The sequence below is a fragment of the Euprymna scolopes genome, chromosome 45 (genome assembly GCF_053919585.1).
Source record: "Euprymna scolopes isolate OS-2025 chromosome 45, ASM5391958v1, whole genome shotgun sequence".
Lineage (NCBI taxonomy): Eukaryota > Metazoa > Mollusca > Cephalopoda > Sepiida > Sepiolidae > Euprymna > Euprymna scolopes.
The window spans coordinates 24,845,498-24,861,027 of record NC_136526.1 but is presented as its reverse complement, the minus strand read 5'-3'; positions in this window follow the sequence as shown (position 1 = coordinate 24,861,027).

The window sequence follows — 15,530 nt, the reverse complement described above, 5'->3', positions numbered from 1 at the left end:
AAATAAATTCATTTGATATACTTGAAGCATTAATTTAAGATAATAAATATTTGATCATTATTTTGCTGTAAACATGAAACAAACTCTTTTTTATTATTCATATAAAAAAATTAACATTTTAATAATTTCGATACAAAATCAATATTTTACCCGAGTACGTCAAGTCTTCTTGTAGGTCGTTGTATCGTGTTATTAAGTATAATGTCGTCTTCTTTCCAGAAATTATTAGACCAATAACTAATAGTTTACAAATACAGTAGAACCCCGGGATACGGTGGCCCTAGGATACGTTTTTTTTCAAGACTACGATGTGAAATACGATATCTCCGGCCCCTGGTTACGGTATTTGCCCCGCCTTACAGTTATTTATAATGTTATTTGATTGTATATATGTGCATTATATACTGTACTGTATTTTGTTTATTTTTAATGCCGTATTTCGGGGTTCTACTATACAGAAGGTAAAAAGGAAGAAAGATGTAGGAATAATTTAAAGGGAATGGAAAAGTAAACAAAAGAAAAAAAATGGTAGTTAATGTAATTCATTGTAATAATCTGTCCCAAAGGAACACGTTTCGGTTATCGGGTAAATCCTGCTTGAAAGGCTTGCTTTTTTTAACACAGAAACAAATCTACACTTGATGGAAATTCGAAGGCGATTCACATAATCGATCACATACTGATAAAATTAACCAATAACATTTGTGCAACATAAAAATTAAGGCTAAACTACTAAAACGTAAATTGTGCTTCCTCAGCAAGTCATATAAAAAAAGAGGAAGAAAAACCAAGTAAGTGCTAGGAGATTACCAGATAATTTAAATGACGAACTAATGAGAATTATCGAAATAGCTATAATTGTCGAAATAGCTATAATTGTCGAAATAGCTATAATAGCCGAAATAGCTATAATTGTCGAAATAGCTATAATTGTTGAAATAGCTATAATTATCGAAATAGCTATAATTGTCGAAATAGCTATAATTATCGACATAGCTATAATTATCGAAATAGCTATAATCGTCGAAATAGCTATAATTATCGAAATAGCTATAATTATCGAAATAGCTATAATTGTTGAAATAGCTATAATTATCGACATAGCTATAATTGTCGAAATAGCTATAGTTATTGAAATAGCTATAATTATCGAAATAGCTATAATTATCGAAATAGCTATAATTATCGAAATAGCTATAATTGTCGAAATAGCTATAATTATCGAAATAGCTATAATTATCGAAATAGCTATAATTGTCGAAATAGCTATAATTGTTGAAATAGCTATAATTATCGAAATAGCTATAATTGTCGAAATAGCTATAATTATCGAAATAGCTATAATTATCGAAATAGCTATAATCGTCGAAATAGCTATAATTATCGAAATAGCTATAATTATCGAAATAGCTATAACTGTCAAAATAGCTATAATTGTCGAAATAGCTATAATTGTTGAAATAGCTATAATTATCGAAATAGCTATAATTGTCGAAATAGCTATAATTATCGAAATAGCTATAATTATCGAAATAGCTATAATTGTCGAAATAGCTATAATTGTTGAAATAGCTATAATTATCGAAATAGCTATAATTGTCGAAATAGCTATAATTATCGAAATAGCTATAATTATCGAAATAGCTATAATCGTCGAAATAGCTATAATTATCGAAATAGCTATAATTATCGAAATAGCTATAACTGTCAAAATAGCTATAATTGTCGAAATAGCTATAATTGTTGAAATAGCTATAATTATCGAAATAGCTATAATTGTCGAAATAGCTATAGTTGTTGAAATAGCTATAATTGTCGAAATAGCTATAATTATCGAAATAGCTATAACTATCGAAATAGTTATAATTATCGAAATAGTTATAATTATCGAAATAGCTATAATTGTCGAAATAGCTATAATTATCGAAATAGCTATAATTATCGAAATAGCTATAATTGTTGAAATAGCTATAATTGTCGAAACAGCTATAATTGTCGAAATAGCTATAATTATCGAAATAGCTATAATTATCGAAATAGCTATAATTGTTGAAATAGCTATAATTATCGAAATAGCGATAATTGTCGACATAGCTATAGTTATTGAAATAGCTATAATTATCGAAATAGCTATAATTATTGAAATAGCTATAATTATCGAAATAGCTATAATTGTCGAAATAGCTATAATTATCGAAATAGCTATAATTATCGAAATAGCTATAATCGTCGAAATAGCTATAATTATCGAAATAGCTACAATTGTCGAAATAGCTATAATTATCGAAATAGCTATAATTGTCGAAATAGCTATAATTATCGAAATAGCTATAATTGTCGAAATAGCTATAATTATCGAAATAGCTATAATTATCGAAATAGCTATAACTGTCGAAATAGCTATAATTATCGAAATAGCTATAATTGTTGAAATAGCTATAATTATCGAAATAGCTATAATTGTGGAAATAGCTATAGTTGTTGAAATAGCTATAATTGTCGAAATAGCTATAATTATCGAAATAGCTATAATTATCGAAATAGTTATAATTATCGAAATAGTTATAATTATCGAAATAGCTATAATTGTCGAAATAGCTATAATTATCGAAATAGCTATAATTATCGAAATAGCTATAATTATCGAAATAGCTATAATCGGCGAAATAGCTATAATCGTCGAAATAGCTATAATCGTCGAAATAGCTATAATCATCGAAAAAGCTATAATTATCGAAATAGTTATAATTATCGAAATAGCTATAATTGTCGAAATAGCTATAATTATCGAAATAGCTATAATTATCGAAATAGCTATAATCGTCGAAATAGCTATAATTATCGAAATAGCTATAATTGTCGAAACAGCTATAATTGTCGAAATAGCTATAATTATCGAAATAGCTATAATTGTCGAAATAGCTATAATTGTCAAAATAGCTATAATTATCGAAATAGTTATAATTATCGAAATAGCTATAATCGTCGAAATAGCTATAATTATCGAAATAGCTATAATTATCGAAATAGGTATAATCGTCGAAATAGCTATAATTGTCGAAATAGCTATAATTATCGAAATAGCTATAATTGTCGAAATAGCTATAATTATCGAAATAGCTATAATTATCGAAATAGCTATAATCGTAGGAAGACTTGAAATAGTTCCAAAACGAGTAGACAAAAAGATTAGAATTCCTTCCTTTTTATCTAATCATGAATCACCACTTGTTAAGGCCAAAAGACACCCGAGAATAAGGAATACAGTGATTATCAGTTGAATGATGGTGAATATTTAATGATAAATTTTATTTAGTCATTTAAAAAAAAATAACTTAATGTAATTGCTGATTGAAATGGTGAATGAAATTAATAAATTTGATCACGGTTGATGACAAATGTTTCTTATGAAATTACCATGTTATAGCCCTCAGGTAAGCAACTCTGTGCTAATATGTTTCACAGATGACAAGTTCTTTACATCATGTGACTTTATGTCTTGTCTGTAAATATTTTCACCCTGTTCATGATCTTACACACACGAAGACGGGAAACATCTTGGTAACAAAATAAGTTCTTGCTGTGAAGGTTTCACAAAGAGGGGCCAGAAATTGATGCTCAGTCGATTGGAATCCGAAGGAGTTTTGACAGCATGTAGAGCACGGCGTTAATGAAAACAACTGGCGATAAAAATCAGAGATGAAAGTTATGACGTCTTTGAAGTCATTCAATAAAAAAAGAAAGATGGAAGACATTGGGGCGACATCCGTTATAGCGATATAAATGGTGAAGTAATAAATGGATGACGTCATCCATTAAAACAAAACATAAGCGCTTCTTGACACTTCGGTTCACGGCTTCTTTACGAGATAAACATGTAGATCCCTGGGGATATAGCATGTTACTAAAACTCTGCATTGGTTGTTTGTTTCAGTGCACAGTAAATGACTTCACAGAGCATCAGAAACTGATGACGTCATTCACTAAAATGTGGAAGATATCGGGAAGATATTTTCAACCTATACATGTTTTAGATTGTGCGAAGAAACGAGAATGATGCAAATAACGAATGATTGAGAATAGTAGTGGGAGGGGGGCGACTGGCGAAAATAATTTAACGAGAGAGCTGACAGAGAAGATAAAGAAATATAGAGATTGGCGAGAGAGGTGAAGAAAGATGGAAGAGGACAAGGAGAAACAAGAGAGTGTCATAAATATTTGAAAATTTCAAAATAAAATATTTTGAACCTCCATATATTTATGAAACCCTTATGGTGTTATAGCACTCTTTATTCCTTTTTCCCGCTCCTCTGTATTCCCCTTTCTTCATCTCTCTCTCTCTCTCTCATATATATATATATATATATATATATATATATATATATATATATATATAGAGAGAGAGAGAGAGAGAGAGAGAGAGAAAGGTAGATAGATTATAATCTATAATATATTTATATATTAATGCCGGTTTTGAAGAAGAAAATGAAGATAGTGCAAGCAATATTTATTTCTTTTGTTTGTAATATCTATGTCTTTTTTTCAGAAAACTAAATGAGAGTCGATAAAAAAAAAGAAATCCTGAAAAATATTTTATTCAAAATAAATGAAAAAACAATAACCCAGACCTTTATATTAGTCGGGTAATTTTTCCTTGTACACCGTCACGTAATCGGTTTCATTTTCATATTTACTCAGTGATTCACGTGTGTTTACTGTTTTACCGGATTAATTCAAATATAAAAATAATTACATTTTGTATTTTATGTCTTAAAAAACTTTAACTATTAAGAAAAAAAAATTATATTTTAAATCTTTGTGCTATTTAATAATTCTTTATTTAAGAAAAAAAGATGTTTTTCTTCCTAACGGTATTTCGCTGTGAATTATTTGACGTGTTTTATCCTGTGCTGTAATAAAACAATTATTATGATTTCTTTTTTGATATTTATTTTTCATAATTTCATTTTTAATTCATAATTTCCTTTGTGTAATTTCTAACAATATCATAAAAAATATTTTTTAAGATATTGTTCTAACAATGAGTCGGAAACGAACTATTTCCACACGCAGTACTCATTCTACAAAATTTGCGGACCTACCCTCTCTATTAAATACAACAGAACCCCCTCCGCCAAGTTATCAAATATAGTTATTATATGGAGAATTCTTATCCAAATAGATTTGTTCTTTCAAAATAAATAGCAAATTATATTATAGACATTTGGAAGAAAGTAAATCCCTGTTTGCCGCTATAAACTGAATTGTTGATTGTGCACAAATTGCAGGATATCTGCGTTAAAAAATTGAAGCAAATAGAATATCTTTATCCACATTTGCTTAAAATGTTCTTGTCAAAAAACTTGACATTATTTGACATTTCATCTTGTTCGTGTGACCTGCCTATGTCATTAGACAAGTGTTAAATGCAGAAACAATAAGTGCCAGTCAAGGCATATAGTCTGTACCTGTCCTATCAAAAAAAAAAATCAAAAAGTAAGTTTTCTTTTTTTTTTTTAAACGACAATATCATACACATCTTAAATTAAATGAATTTCTATGTATTTTATGGAAACCAATGAGAGAAGAAATTCTTACATTTTTAAAATAGTATTATTTGCAAGATAAGAGTAGATTAGAATAAACATTTGTTTAATTTTATACTTCAGGTTTCTTTGGAAGAGCGAGAATATTTGAAGACCCAAAGAAACAAAATAGTACCCAAAGGCAATTTTCAACTCGGACTTGTTGATAAAGCTGCAGGGGAAAAATCTTAGGAGAAAAGCAAGTTGATTCATCACCTGCTTCCCCTGTCGTTTCAACATCCCATGACCAAAATATCATTCTTACATCAGAAAATAATGAAAGTTTAGAACTGGAGCAAGGCTGTAAGAGTATTTACATCTGATGAAAATTCCTCGTTACGCCATTGAACTCATCAGAGGTGATGGCTTATCAAATTAAGGTGCAAGTCTTGCAAATGCATTTCTTTTGGAGCTGCAGGATGTGGGCCTTCTAAAACCAAGTATTGACTTAAAAAATTATTTTTTTGGATAAATCCAGAATTGACAGAGAAAAAGAAAGAACAAAAAATAATGGCTATCAAAATCATAACCAAAAAATTATAAATCTTGTATGTATTCGTGTTGATGGGAAACATGACAAAAACACTCTTTTTTACAAGGAAACTGTCGATGAAAAAGGAAACAAAAATCGAAGAAAAGGTAAGACAAGAGTACCACTTGACATTTACAAAGAGGACGGGATGTGGAAGTAAGGGGGAGTATATTACACATAAAGAGATCCCTACTGTTGGAGCAACTGGTGTTGTTCTGGCAAATGAAGTTCTCAAAGTTTTAGAACGGTATGTGAGTGTTGATACATCATATATGATATGTCCTTTTAGACAAGACAAGCACTGACACTGGATGCAAATCAGGCCTGGTTTCATTATTAGAAACTAAACTTCAAAGAAAACTTCATACCATTGGTTTTTCCCTACACCAGAACGAGCTTCTTTTTAGGACATTATTAAATCCATTGATGAAAGTGTAAGAAGCCCAACATCATTCAGTGTTCCACTCGGAAAATTATGTGCTAATAATTACCATCATTTGCCCCAAGTTGACTTTTTACCAGCGAGTAGTCCTCTAGAGAGCAGTTACTCTACACTAACAGAAAACAACGATCTAACTGGTGAACGAAGATTATTTTTAAAGTATGCTGTTTGGATTTCAAAGGGTAAAGTAGACCCTCTGGAGGATCGGATCTTTGAATCAGGCAAGATGGCTTACTCTGGCAATCAGATTAATGTATTTATGGACTCGAAAAATGAATCCATCAGAACTGACAACTAAAATGCACCACCTGGTTAGATTCATTGTAGAAGTTTATGCAGTTAACTGGTTTGAAATTAAACGAGACAATAAATTCCACAGCCAGCAACTATATATTTTTAAAATGATTGGACAAATAAAAGAGCAATAAATTCAGGAAATTGCTTTAAGGAATCTTCGATTGAATGCTTTTGCCATTTTGCCCGAAAATATTTAGTTTTTCAATGTTAAAATCAGATGAAATGGAAGTGAGAGAAGAGGCTATAAAAAGAATCTTAACAATATAAGTAAACATTTATTTATATAAAACTGATCAAATTGTTTACGTCGATTTATATGTCCTGAAATGGAATTAGTATTTTAATTTAAAAAAATAAATAAAAGTTGTGTTCATTTGTCAATAAAATAATTTGATTTCTCTTTTCTTTTTCAGGAGTGGCGAACCAGTGAAAAAGCGTTTTAAAAATTTTCCAACAATAAATGTGGACGCTTTACATTGGCTACATTTGATAGACCTTTCTCAAAGTGGAGTGTCAGAGGCAGCATTGACTGAAGAATTATGAGATCATGAACTTCAGGAATTAATGATGAGCGGCAGAAAGCCAGAGTTACCTGATTTGCCTGCACATTCACAAAGTGTACAAAGGGCAGAAAAATTAACATCCGAAGCCTGCCAATCAGTCTATGGACTTGAAGCAAGACATAGACATATAATTGCTAAAATATTATGCTATGAAATGAGGCCATTTCTTGCTTCAAAGGGGTAATACGGGGAAAATTTGACATTATGTATGAAAATAGCTTTTTTTCGTACTTGGCAATTGTGTCTTTTATACAACCATTGACAACTTCCTAGAGGAAGATAAACAATTTGTTTTAGTTTATATAAAAACTTTTTCTTCAAACAGAAAACATTTTTTTTCATTGACAATAAAAAGAAATTGATTATTTTTGTTATCTGTTACAGTTATAATGCAATAAAGTAAAATGCGGCATTTGAAAAGTATTTCGGGGGGGATATTTTTTTGAATTTTTAGCATATCAGTCATATAGTTTATTTACATAAATAAACACACTCCTTATTATGATTAAAAGTGTAAAATGTTAATAATTTCATATAAATCTTCAAAAGATAAGGACTTTTCCGTGTCTCAAAGAAGAAATCTTTAAAATCAAATGCTCATCTAACGACTGATGTTCGAAACCTAGTTTTTTATATTTGTACTCTCCATATGTACGTGCAACTTTCTCTGCTCCGACATTTTACATTTTCAAAAAAAAAAAAAGTTGAAAATCGACCTACCCTATTATATGGTATGTCATGAAAATAATTTGATTGTATTATTTGGAGGCAAGTCTTATATAAGCATATTTGTTGGTCTTTTATTTATAATAACAATAATAATTAATGATAAAAATAATAATAATAATTAATGATAAAATAATAATAATAATAATTAATGACAAAATAATAATAATATTAATGATAAACATAACAATAATAATTGATGATAAAAATAATAATAATAATTAATGATAAAATAATAATAATATTAATGATAAAAATAACAATAATAATTAATGATAAAAATAATATTAATGGTAATGATAATAAGGATGATAATAATAATGATGGTGATGATAATAATGACAATGATCATAATCACAATAATTATAATAAAGATAATAATGGTATTAATTGTTGTAATAATAATAATAATAATAATAATAATAATAATAATAATAATAATAATAATAATAATAATAATGCTAAGGATAGTACTACTTATAATAATAATGATAATGATACTATAAATAATTCTGATAATAATAATTCTGATAATAATAATAATAATAATAATAATAATAATAATAATAATAATAATAATAACAATAACAATAATAATAATAATAATAATAATAATAGTAATAATAATAATAATAATAATAGTAATACAGGTAAAAATATCATTTTCTAATGATAAGAGGGCAAAAAAATCCAAAGATTACCAGCCGGATAGAGGTAGAATTATAGTAGATGGTAATAACTTGGGTTATAAAAGTAATTAATAAACAGAATATATAAAAGGTGAAATAAGGCAAAGGGCAAGAAATAATAAAATAGAAGGTAATAAGAGGAGAGGCAAAGGTATGCAACAAGACCCACAAATTTATAATCAGAACATAATATCGGGTGTTATACAGTTACTAAGAGTGTAAGAATGAAAAATAACAATCCAGATAACGATGGTTTAGAGTTACGAAAGGAAATCAAAGTGGCTTAGAAGGTGGGATTTATAGTGCCCATTGTTAATAGAGGTTTAATTTTTCTAATTAAGGTACTTAAATCTGGAAATAAATAGTTTTTCACTCAAGCAAAGGTAGCACAGTGAGTTTAGAGATTTGCAAATGTTTGTTTTCCTAAGAATGTCCTAGTTGACAACTGGTGTTAAGTTCTGCTCCTTGAAATTTCCATGTGGCGAGTGATGTTCTGTTCTGGTATTTTGAATTGTTAAATGAACATCTTTGACCGGAGAAGCTCTCTTTGAAAGATGCCAATATAGTATTTACTAATATGGAGATTTTCCTAAGTAGTGATGGTTGCTTTGTATACTACGGATTGGACTAAATAATTTCGTTCAAGTGGGCATTCAGGCTTCTTTAAACAATTACAAGATCTAGTATTATTGAGCTCAGATATATATGGTTCTTTGTTGCTATTTAATATTTTTTTATTGTCTTTTTTGATCATTTTTCAAGGGTCTCAGTTTTTGTTAAAAATCTTATAGAGGAGATTCCCTGGTAGAAAATGCACTTTGATAAGATGAATAAAGTTTTTCTTGTGTTTGTTTTAACCATAAGGTTATAAGGAGGGGTGAACCAAATGATTTTCTTCCTATTGTAAGAGGTTTTTAAATTTGATAATGTCTCAGTATAATCTATTTGAGTGTTTTTATGACCATTATCCTTAAGAGCTTTATTATACAAGTTTTTATGAACATTGAAAATTTCTTTGTTAGATGAGTTGACACTGAGTCTTTTACTTTTTTTTATTATTTTATTATTTCTTTGCGTATATATATGTATTTGACCTGCTAGGTTTATGATATTCATATGAATATTCATATGGAAGCCTTACTTATCCACCCTCAACCTTACGTCGTCTTCTTTCGCTGACATCTTATTTTAAACGGTCGTAAACTTGGCATATTGTTTTCACCCCCCCCCTTTTCTTATAGTAATGTAATGTAACTATGCTGACCCCTTCTATCTTCCTTACGTCTTTCTGTTCTTCTCTTTTCTTTCTTTTACTTTTCTTCTTACTTTCTTATTTCTCCTTTTTCTTCTTTTCAGCTATCACTTCCTTTTCCTTTTTATCTCTTATTTTATTAACCTTTGACATCTCCTTTCCCCACATCGCCTCTCATTTTTAAATCTAATGTGTCACTTAATATCACCCCTCCCATTTCAAGTTAGCGATTTAATATTTTATTTTTATGAATAAAGAAAATATGTTTCACTTTTTCATTTAAAAACAAGATGTTTTGAATAGCACATAAACTTTATTTCCGTCGCCTGACGAGGTACTTTTTGTTTTTTTGATAAACTACTTGCTCCAAAACATTAGCATGTTCAGTGTAGCGATTATGTAATATTTGTCTATATAAACAAAAATATTATATATATATATGTGTATATATATATATATATATATATATATATGTGTGTGTGTGTGTGTGTGTGTGTGTGTGTGTGATCCACATACAGTATTGTTTCACTGAATCATAGCGCGGCTAGACAGGCAACTACTTCAAGCCAGGATCGAAACACGACCGTCAGTACGACAGTCAAGGCTTTGAACCATTGCGCCAATCAACAGCTGCTGTGCAGGCAGTAAATTAACGATGTTTTAAAATCGTCCGAATACCTAAGCTCAATTTGTTTACACAAAGAGCATCGCTTAATACGGCAATCATATATCGTGTATCACTTTCCAATATGCTTAACTCAAGATAAGGAGCATTATAGTCATCCACATACAGTACTGTTTCGCTGTATCACAGCTCATCAGTGCGGCTGGACAGGCAACTGCTTCGAGCCAGGATCGAAACCCGACCGCCCCTACGACAGTCAAGGCTTTGAACCATTACGCCAATCATATATATATAATACCCGCATACATATATTTTGCATTTAAACTAAAATTCATCATCAGTGAATTCATATGAATGGCGTTCTAAAGGTAATGGGTCCTATTTTTATTCCGCCAATAAAAATTAGGAGACTTTGCTTTTCAAAGTATCCTCGCATAATTTTATCACCGTTCGTAGAATTTGAACACTGAATTATAACCACCTTTTACTTGATTTCCATCCGATGTCCTTATTCACATGGCCCCTGGGAAAACATTCATACTATTCATTTTACGAACCTAGTATATATTGTTTTTTTAGGAGAAATAACTAGAGTTCTCAATTACTTGGGTAAGTGCATTTTTATTTCCGTTGATGCGATACATTGATTTAATTTTCTATTGATACCGTCGGTTACTCAGAAACACTGGAAATTCGAAGCGAAAATTTAACCGATTCTTCATTCGGTGTCAAGCCACACTATGAGATTCTTCAACTTATTAACCACACTAAAGAACTATGATACAACGAAACCGTTTTCGGATGATTACATATGCCTCTAACTTCATAATTTGAGCACTTTGGTCAGTGAGATCGCCGGTGGTGATTAACAATAATGCATAGCTCTCCGTAAAAGAATAGAGTACTTTCACCTGTTAAAAATAGTTAATACTTATCTCTCTCCCTACCTTTCGTTTTTCTCTGCCAATATTTTAGCCGATAATAATCTAATGCCTTTATGACAATTTCCATTTGAGTTCATTAATTTTAGATGAGCGTTTAGGAGAGTCTGTAAATATGGGTCTCGTTAACTCCTAAAATAGTTTCATCAAATTGAAAGTAGTGTCGTCAACTTTCAATAAACACCTAAGACCAATTTTTATTAACTTAACTACTTGACGAGCGAGTCATATTGCTATCAGCTCTTCTTATAAGCCATGTCTAACTTTAGAAATCACAAATAACTTATGGTCAATCAATAATGTTGAAATGAACATTGTTTATGCTCTTATTGCCTTATTTGAGTGCTTCGTTTTTATTTCTTTATATTACATGCGCACACACACATGCGCACACACACATGCGCACACACACATACACACACACTCAATGCTCAGGCTGATGTGTGTTACGCTCACGTCTCGTTCGATGCAATGAAGATGGTTACGTAACAAACAGAAGATGAAAACAAAGAATTCCGTCTTCAGGTCGAGTACACAATCATATTAAACACAATGGAAGGGAGAAATTTTCCTGTAAGACGCAAGTAAAATACGAAATAGGCAGACGAACACTACGCAAAAAAGAAGAAGAAAGATCAGAAGTCCAACAAAAATAATAAAAACATCGACTAAATTTATTTTACAATACATAGGAGAGTAAAATAAGAAAAAAAAAAAACCAAAGATATTCTGGGTTTAGCAAATTATATCCAAGAGTCAAATGAAGATGTATCAATGTCCCTAAAATGAAACAAAACAAAAATTACAATTTGTCGGTATATGTTTGTAAGAGAGAGGAAGAGAAGGTTTTGTTAGATTTGCACATCTTTTTTTTTTCCTTTCCTTTTTTTCTCTGGTGTCTTGTGAAATATTTTTCCATGTTTTTCATGCCAGGTTAGGCGTTCTATGAGGTAAAGTTTTGTTGGACTTATTTCCTCAATATCATTATTCACCAATACTTGATATGATGTGCAGAATATTTGCACGTATTATTGCCTGTGTTCCCTCGCTTCTGTCGTAATTCGAGATTCAGCAGAATCCGCTTTTGTCTGCTTCTCCTGTCATCTGCCAATTGTCTCTTTCACATCGCTCTCTCTCTTCTTCTTCTTCTTCTTCTTCTTCTTCTTCTTCTTCATCTTCTTCTTCTTCTTCATTGCGCATATCTTTTACCCATGATGTTGCCTATGCACCCTAGCTTTTTCTCTCGATAGAGATTATCTCTCTCTTTACATTTTTTCACGCATGCATGTTTTAACGCATGCATGTTTTAACGCATGCGCGTTAACCAATGCATGCTCTCTTTCTCTTTTAAACGTCTTCTCGTCCTCTTCTTTTTACATATTTCTCTCCTCTTCTATCTCAGAAACAACAAAATATTTATTTTTATTTTATTTTATTCTTTAAACAAACATATCTTAACTCAATTTTTCTTATTTTAATTTCCCCTTTTTTTTTCAATTTATACAGTATTATTCTACAACCAATGAAGAAACTTAGGCCATGTTACAAGTGCAACACTATCTAAGAGAATGCCAGACACAGGGCGACAACGATGATGATGATGATGATGATGATGATGATGATGATGATGATGATGATGATGATGATGATGTGCATGAATTCATCTACGCCACGAGAATGGCGCATATATTAACTTTTCAAGTTATGTGTTTTATGTTTCATTATATAAATCATTAACTTTAAATGGAGAATGATTGGCACTTTTCAGAATATAATTTAACTTGGCCAACCGTATTCAGTTGGGTCAGTATTTCTTACTATATAACAAAATAAATTTGGAAAATGAAAAAAGGAAAAAACAAAATTATCAACGTTTCGTCTTTATTTCAAATTTTTCTCAAGATCATTAATTTAAAAGAAATAACATACAATTATAATATTTGAAAATATTAAGTGCATTAATGACGTAATAAAGAACGTTCATTTTTTAAACCAAAGATAGTCGTTAGAATGAAAACTGTGTAATTATGACATAAAAAGAATGTTTTAGTTTTATTTTCTGACAAAATATAGCCGTTAGAATTAAACATGTGTGATACGTTCATGAAATAAAATTGGTGTTTTTTGTATATTTTTGATATTTTTGATATTTTTGATATTTTTGTATATTTTTGATATTTTTGTATATTTTTGATATTTTTGATATTTTTGTATATTTTTGATATTTTTTATATTTTTGATATTTTTGTATATTTTTGATATTTTTGTATATTTTTGATATTTTTGATATTTTTGATATTTTTGTATATTTTTGTATATTTTTGATATTTTTGATATTTTTGATATTTTTGTATATTTTTGATATTTTTGTATATTTTTGATATTTTTGATATTTTTGTATATTTTTGATATTTTTGTATATTTTTTATATTCTTGATATTTTTTGATATTTTTGATATTTTTGATATTTTTGATATGTACAAGTTTTGTTATATTGATGACTAGCAGTTCAGTCTGGCTTTTCTCGGGCCGTATGTACTGTTTGTAATTCATATATATATATATATATATATATATATATATATATATATATATATATATAATAATAAAAAATTACAATTAAATTTACCAAAATGATCCAAGATGGTAAAACTAAAGTACATTATAAATATTAGAGAATTAATATTTATAAAGTAATCTCAACCGGATGTAAAAGCTCGATAAAACCAAATAGGAGATAGAGCTTATATTAAGAGCAAAAAGTTAATAAAACATGTTAAAAACACTTTGAAAAAGAGTTAAAAACATATTTAATCTGAAAAGGAAACACGTGATAAGTTAATCCGCGGAGTTTCGAAGAAATACTTTCCTTCTCATCAGAGGGTAGGAATTAGCAAAATGCGGGATCGGATTTTGCATACAAAAGTGAAACAACAAGTAAGTCAATGATCTTACTTGATAACAAAAATTGGAGCAGAGGGTAAAAAAAAGAAAAAGGTGATTACACGTGAATTGATAGTCTGGTGAAAGGTAAATAAACCAATGACGGTATAATCCAAAAATATAACTCCAAGAAAGTTAATTGAGTTTCCATTTGCACAAGTAAAATCCAAGGAAATCACGTAATTGGAAGATGGTCCAAAATAATCCAAAAGGCCGAAATCCATGGAATAATTCACACATATGTAGAAAGAAAAGAAAAGGGGAAAATTCCAATAATATTAATAAAGGAAAAATAAGCAATTTCTTTCGATTTTCTTTTGTTCTCTATTCTATTAATTGGTAAAAAAAGAACCCATATTTTTAAACCAATAAAATATGTCTAAATTTGCTTACATTTTGTATGTATCCTGCAGGTTTGTTGTTTTGATTGTTTTCCCTGTGGTTTTGACAGGCCAATGATATATATATATATATATATATATATATATATATATATATATATATATGTGTGTGTGTGTGTGTGTGTGTGTGTGTGTGTGTGTGTGTGTGTGTGTGTGTGCGCGCGTGTGTGTGTGTTTGTGTGTGTATGCGTGTGTGTGTTGATGGCAGTATCGGCTATATGCATAATGAAACACGTGTAAGACGCTTATGAAAAAATAAACATAAAATTTACCTATATATATAATAAATAATTATAAAACTATAATGTATAATTATAAAACTCAAATGACCTTGTAACAGGTGCTGTAACTCAACATCCGGTTTACGAATTCCGGTTACGCATGCGTACATTAACAAATAATCAACGCAACAATAAAACGTATTGTTTTACTGTGTACGTTTTCAGCGTTCCAATTGTTTTTTTTTTCGCGTTTAAATTGTCCAAATAAATAATTGTTAATACTTTCTACATTTTTTTACATCGTTCATTTCCG